Source organism: Monodelphis domestica, chromosome 1 (assembly GCF_027887165.1).
Source record: "Monodelphis domestica isolate mMonDom1 chromosome 1, mMonDom1.pri, whole genome shotgun sequence".
NCBI lineage: Eukaryota > Metazoa > Chordata > Mammalia > Didelphimorphia > Didelphidae > Monodelphis > Monodelphis domestica.
Window position 1 is genome coordinate 111,473,238 of NC_077227.1, and position 12,111 is coordinate 111,485,348.

Consider the following 12,111-nt stretch of genomic DNA (forward strand, 5'->3'; position numbering starts at 1 on the left):
AACCTATCCACACGTGGGCCATGATACCCCTACCATAGATTCCCACAAATGGCGCCTAACTAGGCTTGTCTCTGCCTCTTTCCCTTTTGAATCTATTTTCCACAATACTGTCAGATTAATCTTCCCTAAATATCACAACCATCATATTACTCCACTTCTCAAGAACCTTCATGGCTTCCTATTAGCTAATGTGTCCAGTCTAAACTCTTCTGCTTGGCTTTTAGCACCTTCCATCATTTCCCTCCATCCTGCCTTTGCAATCTTATTTTCCATTACCCCCTCACCATGCACCAGTCAAGCATATAGTCCACCCACACATACCGTGCTCACTGTCCACTCTATCCCTTCCCTCAGGCTGACCTCTCTCCCTTCCTGAAAGAACCTCCAGGAATTCAAGATTCTGCCCTTTCTTTCAGATCCCTGCTCAACCCCCAGCTCCCTTGGAAGCCTTCACCCAACAACTACACTCAGACCACACTAGTGGTTTCTTGCTCTAACTCCTTTTGTCCCTACTTTCTATAGCTCATTCACAAAGGAGCTAAGAGTCACAGGACTTGAGTTCAAATCCAGCTTCAGACACGTATTAGCTGTGTGATCCTGGAGAAGTCACTTAATCCTCTTTGTTTCCATCAGCCAGAGAAGGACATGGCAAACAATTCCAGTAGCTTTACCAAGAGAAACCAAAATGGGGTCACAAAGAGCTGGATACAACTAAGTAACAACAAAAAATAGCACCTACCCAATTTATCCACTGACTTGGTATCTAATTAATTGTATGACAAAAAAAGATCAATCTATTGTATGTAATTGCAGATAACATTGTCTTCCATAGTAGTTCCCATTAGCAGCATACAAAAATAAGTCTCATTTAATAGTCATACTTTGAACACCCATAAAATAGTCTCGTTAGTTCTTCCTCCCCAACTAGATCACAAGTTTCTTGACATTAGGGACCATATTTTATTCATCTTTGTAGCTCTCTTAGTGACTAGAATAATGTTCTGTACATAGTAAGTAGGTGCTTAATATATTTTTAATTGAATTTATTATACTCAACCTTTTAATGAAGCAGGCAATATCACTGAGAACTCTCTAGTGACTCAATTCAACTAAAAAAAAACATTTATTCAATGATTATTATCTGTCAAAATGAATATTTACTAGAACATAGGTGATGGGGAATAGAGCAATAATAGAGGTGTAGCTCATTATTTCATTCCTAGAAACTGATGGCACACTGTTCAAAGTATGCATTAACTCACCAGTACATTTGTAGGTTACCAGTGACCACACCAGATGGTCCTGGACTTTTCTATCAGGCTTTCAGAGGAAGACACAATAGGGGAAATCCATTTTATCTTATCCTGCCTCTACAATGAAGCTGAACTAAGTCATCAAAAGCCAAAAGCAAAATAAGTCTGATGACTTCAGTATAATCCTTAATAAGCTACATATTTGGCATCTGTTTCAGGGAAGACTATGCATCAGGAACTCAGAAAAAAGTCTCTGGAGAATAAAGTCAGCCGCAATCAGGCTCTCACCTACACATCAGGTCTGTAGAAGATGGGGTTATACATTGTTAAATTCATGAAACAGGAGCCCATTTTGACACCCATTTATCAGAGCTGCTTGAGGCATAATAAAATCAATCCCACCATTATAAGGAGGGGTGAACTTGATGACCCACTAGAGATTTTTTCCAATCTAAACGATTCTATAAATTCTCTTAAAATCATAAAAAATCCGATTAAGGATTCATGTAGGTGTTTGGACTATAAATACAAATTAATTTCTGCTCCAGCTGCAAATTTTCTCATCCTTGTAAGTAGCACCTTTATGTCTGAGATATTTCTGGAGAAAAACTATGAGAAGAGCTAAAGCTAGACAGGACTCCCCAGAGTTCTTGTTTTGAATCATTTTCTTTTAATTTCTTAAATAACTCTGCATCTTGCTCCTGTCCACAAACATTTATCACTGAAAATCTGTTTTACTTGGAAATGAAATATAATTGTATACTGATTTAATAAGAATCTAAATGTTCCACTGAGAATTCCTTTATTCAACATACTTTGTTTCTGTTCCAAGTAATCTACTTGCTTTCCATTTCTAGTTAATATATATATATATATAACTTTACTATGTATTTTACTAAAAAGCAATTTTCCTATTTAAATGCTGCTCTTGTAACAAATTTATGTAGTTATGTTGATTGTTATGCATCTTTACTTTTTTTTTAAGTAATTTAAATTAACTCTTCCTCTAGGAAAAAAAAATACTATTTTCTATTTAGAATTTTACCCTATACCTATTAGATTTCAGTAAGTAGAAACCAAAGAAAATTGCAAATGTCAACACTTTTTGAAAGATTCATTTATCAACCAATACATTTCTGGTTCATACGTGTATTCAAGATGGAGTCAGATTACAAAATAGAAATGAACAAATGTATCATGGGAAATGTTCCCAAATGCACAGGAGGAAAATGTACAGCCCCTAAGAAATGTGCTCTGCTATGACATCACAGCTGTTTCTTCTATAAAAGAAGTTAAATCATGCAGCAAACTATAATTTCTCAAATAAAGAGAATAAAAGATTAAAGCAAAGAGAAGCATGTCAGTAACAAAAGCCCAGGGTACCAACCAGATGTCAAGCATATTAAAATATCACATCAGGCAAAGATTAAAATAAAACGCTTCTTATATCACTTGAGAAGCAACTTAGTATAGTACATGGGGAGCCAAGTTTGAAACTAGAAAGACCTGAGTTCAAATCTCTGACAAATGATCTTATTGTGTTACCCCTGGGCAAGTCACTAGATCTCGAGGTTTCAAATACATGCCCATGAACCCACTTAGTGTGACTCAAATCATATTAAAATGTAATTGGGGGACAGCTAGTGTAAAATGGAGATTTGAACCCTAGACTTCAATACCCAGAAGTCCTTGGTAGTACCCAGAATTCCCTATAATCTCACCTGCGTTTTCACCTGGGTGAGATCACAATGAGTATTTAACTGGCTACCTCTTCCTTTTCTATGCTCATGCTCTCTCTGCTGGGCTATTGCAAGATATAGTAAGTAAGCTTTAAATAGGCTAATCAGCCCTGGGCATGTGGTTTTCTTATTTTGTATTTCTTTATTCCTTGATTTCTAATAATCTTTAATAAATCTCATAAAATATAATATTTCTATTACTAGGGACTAAATTTAATTTTTACACTGGGTAGCACAGTGAATAGAGAATCAGGCCTGGAGTTGTATGACCCTGGGCAAGTCACTTAACCTTGTTTGCTTAGCTTTTGACACTCTTTTGTCTTAGAATTCATTTTTAAATGATCCTTATGTACAGTTTAGTGGCCTCCATTTTTTGAATGCAAAGCCTTTTCCACCATACTCACAAAAGTAAGAACTGTTACAGAGATTCAGCTCAGCAAGATGGTAACCAATGGGCCAGCCACAGCCCTGAGAAATCCAGAAGCTGACCCAAGAATGTATGGACCCAAATAAAATCTCTGAAAATGGTTCAGAGCAGGACAACCAGGTAGCACAATGGGTACGTGTGCCGAGTCTGGAGTAAAAAAAAAAACCTGGGTTCAGACACTTCCTAGTTTTGTGATCTAGGACAAATCACTTAACCTCACTGACCTGACCCTTATTGATCTTCTGACTTAGAAATGATATGAAGATAGAAGGTAAAGGTTTAAGAGGGAAAAAAAAAGAAAATGATTCAGAACACAAAGTGTCATTTTAGAAGTTACTTTTTGAAGAGAATCTCCTTGAAAACTGGTTTAAATCAATCAACAATCACTTATTAAGTGCCTGTAAGGGAAGCTGGCACCGTGGACAGAGTAAGGGTCAAAATCAGAAAAAACTTAGATTCAGGTCCTATATCTGATGCAAACTGGCTATTATCCCAGGCCAGTCATTTAGTCTCTTAATGTCCCTTGGCAACAATCTAAGACGCCAAGAAGGTGCCCATCTGTAACAGCAGGGAGAGTTTCTTTACTGAATTGGGCTTTAGTAAAAAAAAAAAAATATATATATATATATATATATATATATATATATTATATATGTGTGTGTATATATATACATATATATACACACACACACACACACACATATATATATATATATATATATATATATATATATTTGCATTAACCATAAAAGGCATTGTTCTAGCTATCAAGGGAGCAAAGAAAAAAAAGATAAAATTGTCTCTGGCCTCAAGTTGCTTACATTTCTATATTTCAGGTCACAGGAAGGGGCGAATCACATATTTCTTGTGCCAAAGGTTTGCATGTCTGAAGACCTGAGAATTCCTAAGTACCTACTTCCTCTTTTTGCTTGAAAATTTGCTCGAAGCCCTTTCAAAGTCAGCATGTCAGGTTCATCCAAATACACAGTCCACATCCCTCTGATGTCTTATTGTGTTTCATTTTGCCATAGACGATGATCCCAAGTTTTCAAAAATCCAGACCCGCATCATTGCAAGTTCTGGCAGTTTCTTTCAAGCTTAAAAGACTCAAGCGTGTGAGCCCAGGAAATGGCCATCCCCTTCTCTGTGGTCTGTTGACAAATTTAGCTAAGAAAGAGACTCATCCCCAGACTAGCCAAGTGGGTGATAAATGTTTCAGCAGCCCACGACTCTCAGATACTTCCTACTAAATCTTAACAAGATTGTGGTGTATGTCAGGGAAGGAAGCCTACACAATCAAGGAATTACAGCGTCTTGAGGAAACATTTAAAGCGCACAGAAATGAGTATACTTTTCTTGATTTGGAATTGATTTTCAACCAGCTGACCAATAAATATTGACTGAGTGCCTGCTAGATAACCTTGCTGAGATTCTAATTAATGCTGTTCTAGGAAAATATCACTCATTCCATGGTCCAGGGAACAGTTTGGGTTCACACAGCCTGGGTTCAATCCTGGAAGTCTAAACCTAAGAAGGTCATTTTCTCTCTTTGACTCATTGTCCCCACCTGAAATCCCCCTGGAATAGTTCCTGATATGCTCATGGTAAAATTTATGTCTAGATTTCCTCAAATATAATTAACTCCTGTACAGGTCCTCAAGTTACTAATGTGTACAGGGTATGGAACAACCTTAATTTCATTCCAGATGCAAAAGACACAGGAACTTGGGAACAAAGACAGAGAACTATAAAGAATTCAAATAGCCCAATAGCTCTACCCCAAAAGGGAACTGAATTTAGGGTTCCTATTAGAACACTCTGACATTGAGTGAAATCCTTTTTTCTTACAATCATAAACAATTCCTCCCTGGAACCCTTGGAAGGTGAACATGCTTTGGGGACTGCTAAAAAAAAAGTAATTTCCATCCTATCAGACACTGTCCAAGTAAATTGTGGCTTTGCTCCCCAACTCAGATCCTACTCATGAACTAAGTGAACTATCTTATTTTTTCTCTTAAGAAGCACACTGCATGAGAAAGTCCCTTCTTTGTCTAGAACTCTCAAATGTAGGAACTCATAAACTCACAACTACCCATGAAGCAACTGCCAAAGCTGCTGCTGCTCAGAAAACTTTCCAATTCTGGGTAGAAGGCTAAATTCCTGGGTCATGTGCTTAGAGAGTTCAAAATATCCCCTCCTCTACACAAGAGGTTAGAGATTAGGAACATTATCATGAGAATGACACCTCCTTGACAATAGGGATTAGTTCATTCCTTGTATTAGTATTCCCAGTGCCTAAGCACATAGAAGGGATTTAAGAAAAGTTTGTTGATTGACTGTTCATGAGCTTCCTTCTCATATATGTGCATGTGTGTGTATGTATGTCTGTATGTATGTGTGCATGTATCACAACATGTGTCCCTACGACTGTGAATCATCAGCTGCTCCTTGGCAGGAGGGAAAGGGAAAAATCCCCTTCCCACATTCCACCACTATAATCCAGAAGAAAGCAGGGAAAAAGCCAGGAAATGAAGAGAATGAGAGAAACTAACCAGCTCACTTATACAGGCTGCAGAAAAGAGAGGTGGGTTCTCATAAAGAGGCCACTCAATGCTCTGAAATTCAATCAATCCATAACCAGGGAGTATGCTCAGATTTTGTGGGGAGGGGGTGCCCTCCAAGCAACAGCCAACCCAGTCATTGCCTCAGATTGACTAGGGAACTCTTCAGATTGACTCCTCTAATCACACCTCTGATACTGTTTTTCCTGAGCATCTTCTATGTACTTAGTATTTCCAGAGGAACAAAAGTGAATGCAATAGAGACTACCCTAATGATGCTTAAAATCTAAAAGAAAATTTATGTTTGTCCATCACATTTCTAGTTTATCAGGCAGACAAAACCACAAACTAAATAAGTGCCTAACAGTTGTCTAGATTCCTGATAAATTAAAATGACTTGAGGATGTAACATAGAATGTTGGATTAATTCAATGTGTTTGTTAGTTTTATTTGGAGAGATAACTCTGGTAGGAAAAGAAAGGGGAAGCTATACATTAGGAAATGCAGATGATATTTTTTTTAAATAGCAATAAATGTTTTAAATTAAAATCTATTTAAAATTGAGTTTAAAAAATAAGGAAATATGTAATTTAACCCATTTCATTTTTTGAGACCCTTCAAAAGATCTTTTTTTTTTTAAATTTCTCCTCCAATATGTACAAGAGTAAAGAACCTTCCTGATGAAACCAAAGGGCTGGTCCATACTGAAATCCATTTAGTAGTTCATTTAGACTGACCATTACTGTAAGGATTTGGGGTTATGTATCATCTCTGAAAAGTTTAAACTATTTTTAACTTCAATCAACCAAAGTAAAGTACCATTTCTATAACAAAATCTCTAATACCCACAGAATTCTGATTTTAAAAGAAGTCATCCCCAACACATTTATAGAAAGGCCACTGTAAGGTAAAATAGGAAAGCACATGATAATTGAGAGTATTAAGTATACCTAAGCAAGCATGTAAGAAGGATGACTCAGAATCTTATTCCTCTTAAATGAAGCTGAACAAAGTTTGAAGAAAGCCTAAATACAGACACATAATAAAACTACAAATACACTCTCTCTGAAAGATTTTGTCGAAGAAAAAAATATCAATACTGTACTTCATATTTTGGGCATAAGTCTACTAGAAGCAATTTATCAATAGTCCAAGTCTAAAAATTTCTTGATCAAAGAGAGAGATGGCTAAACATACAGAGCCCTCTCATGCCTTTGGACCTTCCCTACCATTAGGCAATTTTGAATACAGGAAGTTGGAACAAAGGGTCTTAAAATGTCTTAAAATAGATTTTGGTTTTGGTTTTGGTCAAATCCTAGAGCAGTAGTCACTTAATCTCCTAAAACTGCTGTATTCCTTCTTTGACCACTTCTCTCCAAAGGGCTGAAAAGATGTCCTCCTTATAATTAATGTCTTAATCCTTTTGGAATGGAAAAGAGAACCCTTAGGTGGGTCACATCATCTCTGATTTGGTAGGAAAGGCAATGATCTCCACTATATAAGAGGTACTTTTTGTTCTAAGTTTCACTATTACCCATAATCCCTATTCCCCAGGGTCTTAGCCTTTGCTATTGACTTTTTAAATGTCTTCTTACAGAGGAAAATCTGATAAGAATTTTAGACTAGAAAAAAAATATTATTGCTTAATATTTTCAGTTGACCTAAAAAGGAAGTTTTTCCTATGTTTCCAAAATGCTAAAAGATCCAATGAAGCAGTGCCCATTTCCTTTTAAAGGGTGAAGGAAAGAGTAATTACTGAGCACCCATAAAATGCTATGCTGCAGAGAGGGGGTTGTCAGCAAACATTTATTAAGTACCTACTATGTGTCAGGGACTACACTAAGCAATGAAGTATAAAGAAAATCAAAAAAAAGTGCCTGCTCTTGAGGAGCCTGGAGTTTGTCAAATAATTATGTACAAACAAGTCATAGGCAGGATTACTTGGGCTTAGTCTTAGAGAGAAGGCACTAAGATTTAAGGACTTAGAAAGACTTCTTATAGAAGAATGGATTTGGGCTAAGAGCTGAAGGAAATCATTGAATCCAGGAGGTAGAAGCTGAGGAAGGAGAAAGTTCCAGGCATGAAGGATAGCCAGTAAAATATCCCAAGTCAAGAAATAAAATGTTATGCTCAAATTAGCAAGGAGTCAAGATTGTATGGTTCACAGATTGTACGGAGGAAGGATGGGGGAGAGGGAAGGATCAAGTGTGAAAGAATGGAGGTTATAAAAGGCTTTAAAAGAGCAGAGAGAGCATATGTGGATGGTCAGGCCTGGAGATGAGAGGACCTGGGTTCAGATATGACCCAGACACTTCCTAGTTGCGTGACCCTGGGCAAGTTATTGAACCCTCATTGCCTAGCCCTTACTACTCTTCTGCCTTGCAATGGATATCTAGTATTGATTCCAAGATAGACGGTAAGGGTTTTTTAAAAACTCATGAGTATTTTCTATTTGATCCTTGGGATAGAAGGGAATCATTGGAGTTTATTGAATTAGGGAGGTGACAGAGATAGATTTTTGCTTTAGAAAAATCAGCTTGACAGCAGTGTAGACAATGGTCTGAAATGGAGACAGAGTTGAGGCAGGGAGAAAAATCAGAAGTCTATTTCAACAGTCTAATGTGAGGTGATGAGGGAAAAAAGCATGTCTATGACAGATGTTACAAAGGTAGGGTTAACAAGACTTGGCAACTGTTTGGATATAGGATTGAAAGAATGAGGAGTTAAAGATGACACCTAGGATGTGAGCCTGGGTGGTTAGGAAGAAGGAAAGTTAAGAAGAGGGGATGGTTTGGAGAGAAAGAAAGAAAGAAAGAAAGAAAGAAAGAAAGAAAGAAAGAAAGAAAGAAAGAAAGAAAGAAAGAAAGAAAGAGAAAGAAAGAAAGAAAGAAAGAAAGAAAGAAAGAAAGAAAGAAAGAAAGAAAGAAAGAAAGAAAGAAAGAAAGAAAGAAAGAAAGAAAGAAAGAAAGAAAGAAAGAAAGAAAGAAAGAAAGAGAAAGGAAGGAAGGAAGGAAGGAAGGAAGGAAGGAAGGAAGGAAGGAAGGAAGGAAGGAAGGAAGGAAGGAAGGAAGGAAGGAAGGAAGAAGGAAGGGAAAAAATTCAAATTTGGTTATGTTAAGGCTATGATGTCTATAAGATATTCTGTTTGAGACATCCAAAAGATAATTGAGAGGGGAACTGGAGGTTCTAAGAAAAGTCAGGGCTAGACAAATAAATCTAAGAATTATAGCATGGAAAATATAATTGATTCCAGGATTGCTGATGAAATCACTAAGCAAAATAGTATCGAGGGAGGAAAAGCCCTGGAGGACCCCTATGATTAATGGCTGTGACCTGGAAGAACATCCAGGAGACTAAGAGAACTTTATTCTGGGATGCAGATACATTTTCCAAAGGAAAATAGGAAAGAGAGTAGCCAGGGAAAGGGAGAACCAGAAAAGAACAATGTCATGCAATGTCAAAATTTAAAGAGAAGAGAGAAGGAGAAAAGAGTGGTTGGCAGTGAAACACTGCAGAGAGGATGAATGAGAAAAAGTAATTTGATTTGTCTATTAAGAGAGCATTGGTAACTTTGGAGAAAGTTGAATGATGATGTCAGATATCAGACTGAAGAGAATTAAGAAAAGAGTGACAGAGGGAGAAGAAAGGAAATAGAAGAATTTACTGTAGATATCATTTACATATATATGCACATAGACACAAATGTATGCACATATATCCACACAGATATATATTGTCTAGCGTATATCACATAGAGCTATTTTTGTACTCATAATCTGTCATACTTAATTCCTTAAAAGCAATGCCTATTCTATCTTCAAAAAGTAGCAGGGCAGATGGGGCAGCTGGATAACTTAGTGGATTGAGAGTCAGGCCTAGAGATGGGAGGTCCTGGGTTCAAATTTGACCTCAGACACTTCCCAGCTGTGTGACCCTGGACAAGTCACTTACCCCCATTGCCTACACAGTATTGATTCAAAGATGGAAGATAAGGGTTTAAATTTTTTTTAAAGTAGCATGATTCAGTAAAATTAGGACCAGATTTGTTGTCAGAGGACCAGAGTTCAAATCCTGATTCTGTCCCTTAGTATCTATGTGATATTGGAAAAGTCATCTCATTGGTCTAAGGTTCATCTTTCTCATCTGTAAATAAAGGGAATTGAACTAGATGACCTTTATAGTGTCTTCCAGGTCTAAACCTATAATCCCATCATCCATCTTTTCAACCTCTATACGAGCTAGAGAGGGTACAGGGTAAGCACTCATGTATTATTTAATTTACTATAGTGCATAAATCAACATGCATACTGCCATTTTTATGACTACCTTTAGTGTTCTGCACAAGTGGGTCCAATTTCTCTCTTCACCCTAGGGGACAGGTTGAGTAAAACTATAATACTAAGAAAATTCATACTGTTTTAGGGGGGAGGAATTAAAGTAGCAGAGAAGCTAGTTTACTAGAAGTAAGTCAAGAAAGAATCTTTTTCATTGGATTCACCATTTTGAATCCTTAGTAAAAAGAATGGTAGAGCTCCACTAGAAGGGACTTCCCCTCTCATCTAGTGTTTTTCTAGGGTAACTAGGTAGCTCTGTGCCAGGCCTGAAAATGGGAAGTCCCAGGTTCAAATCTGTCCTCAGATACTTCCTAGCTGTGTGAGCTTGAGCAAGTCACTTAAGCCTAATTGTCTAGCCTTTATTGCTCTTCTGCCTTGGAACCAATACTTAGTCCTGGCAGTGTTTTTTCTAAGCAATAAAATCATGTTCTTCACCTCAAATTTTGAAACAAAACTTAATTAACATTGTAGTTTCTATTTAACAATTTTAATTTCCACTGTGTCTTCCTGTGGCACAAAGTCTTTCTAATATGCATCATTAATAATTCCAGCACAGCTTTGGGGCCTGAGATTTGTTAGTTAACTGCTAACAGAGGAAGCAAGAATTATGATGTTTGCAGAAGTCATACCAAAAGAAACTGGAGCAAAATCTTGGAGCCATTTCTTCCAAATCCTGGTACGGTCACTCAATAGTGGAACAATTGTTTTGAAAATAGTCATAAAAATGGTGGTATCTCTGTTGAGTCAAGTCTGTATCTCCATTTGCAGTCGACAGATTCCCTCAGGAATTCTTTTATGCCAGAATCAAGGCTTTTCGGGCTTCTCTCCACAGTATAGATTTTGCACCTCGCCATGCAGTCCCATGCAAGATTCAAAGCAACTCAATCTAGGTGCGCTCCTTCTTCTGACATTCAACCGTGTATGCTCCTACCTTTGCCTCATTCTTGCACTCCCTGAAAAGGCTCTCCACTCCTAAATCTCAACTCCCCAGGCAAATTGCTACCAGGAATCATATTGGAAGCACTAGAGAAATCCTTTGAGATGTAAAAAAAAATGTACATTTAACCTATTATAAACGGAGTCGGAGCCAACGTAATAGGGCTACTTCTATGATACCAAACAATATGAAGATATTTAATGTGGTTCCCCCTGTATAAACTCATAGCCACTGCAAAATCAATTCAAACTCTTGGCTAATTCAAGATATTTTACAGCTAAATAAAGCAGACCTACTCAGTCATAAAATTAAATTAGAGAGAAAGTTCACCTTGGAAATGCAGGATTGAGATACTAACAAATACGGAGCTCCTCTGCTTCATTTAGCCATTTGTGTATCTTTCTATCTATCTATGGGCTGTCCCCATTTCCCAGGCCCCCTAGGCACATGTGACAGGGAAAGCTGAGTATATAATGTGACAATTTCCTAAAGCGACATTAATCAGAACCCAGCAAGGTAGTTTTATAACTTTATGTATTTTCAATACGTCACTATTCATTATACAGTCAAGTTCTCCACACAAATAACTCCTTCAAATGCATATCCTTTGTTGTCACTGCTTATTAATCACTGTCAATAATGGCTCAAGGGAAATGGTCTTTCATATTTGTTCATTCTGGCCTTTTCTTTCCCAAAAGAACTAAAGACAATTCATGTGACTAACAAGTCATTTGATCTATCACCACAATTTCATCTTTTAGTGGTCATCCTTTAGATGGGATGTGCTTTTGTTGTTCAGTCATTTTCAGTCATGTCTGACAATTTGGGAAATTATTTAGGGTTTTCTTGACCGATGCTGG

The 12,111-nt window shown here is 37.2% G+C and overlaps 1 protein-coding gene and 1 long non-coding RNA gene across 3 annotated transcripts in view; one reads left to right on the forward strand and one right to left on the reverse strand.

Annotated features, from left to right (window-relative positions):
- Window positions 1–12,111, reverse strand: part of CFAP58 (cilia and flagella associated protein 58) — a 119,589-nt gene that overhangs the window by 43,065 nt on the left and 64,413 nt on the right. The gene's annotated exons all lie outside the window — the stretch shown is intronic.
- LOC107650742 (uncharacterized) lies at window positions 1,467–4,838 on the forward strand. Its single transcript, XR_001626661.2, has 2 exons — window positions 1,467–1,552; window positions 4,256–4,838. It is a non-coding gene; the product is annotated as an uncharacterized LOC107650742 (long non-coding RNA).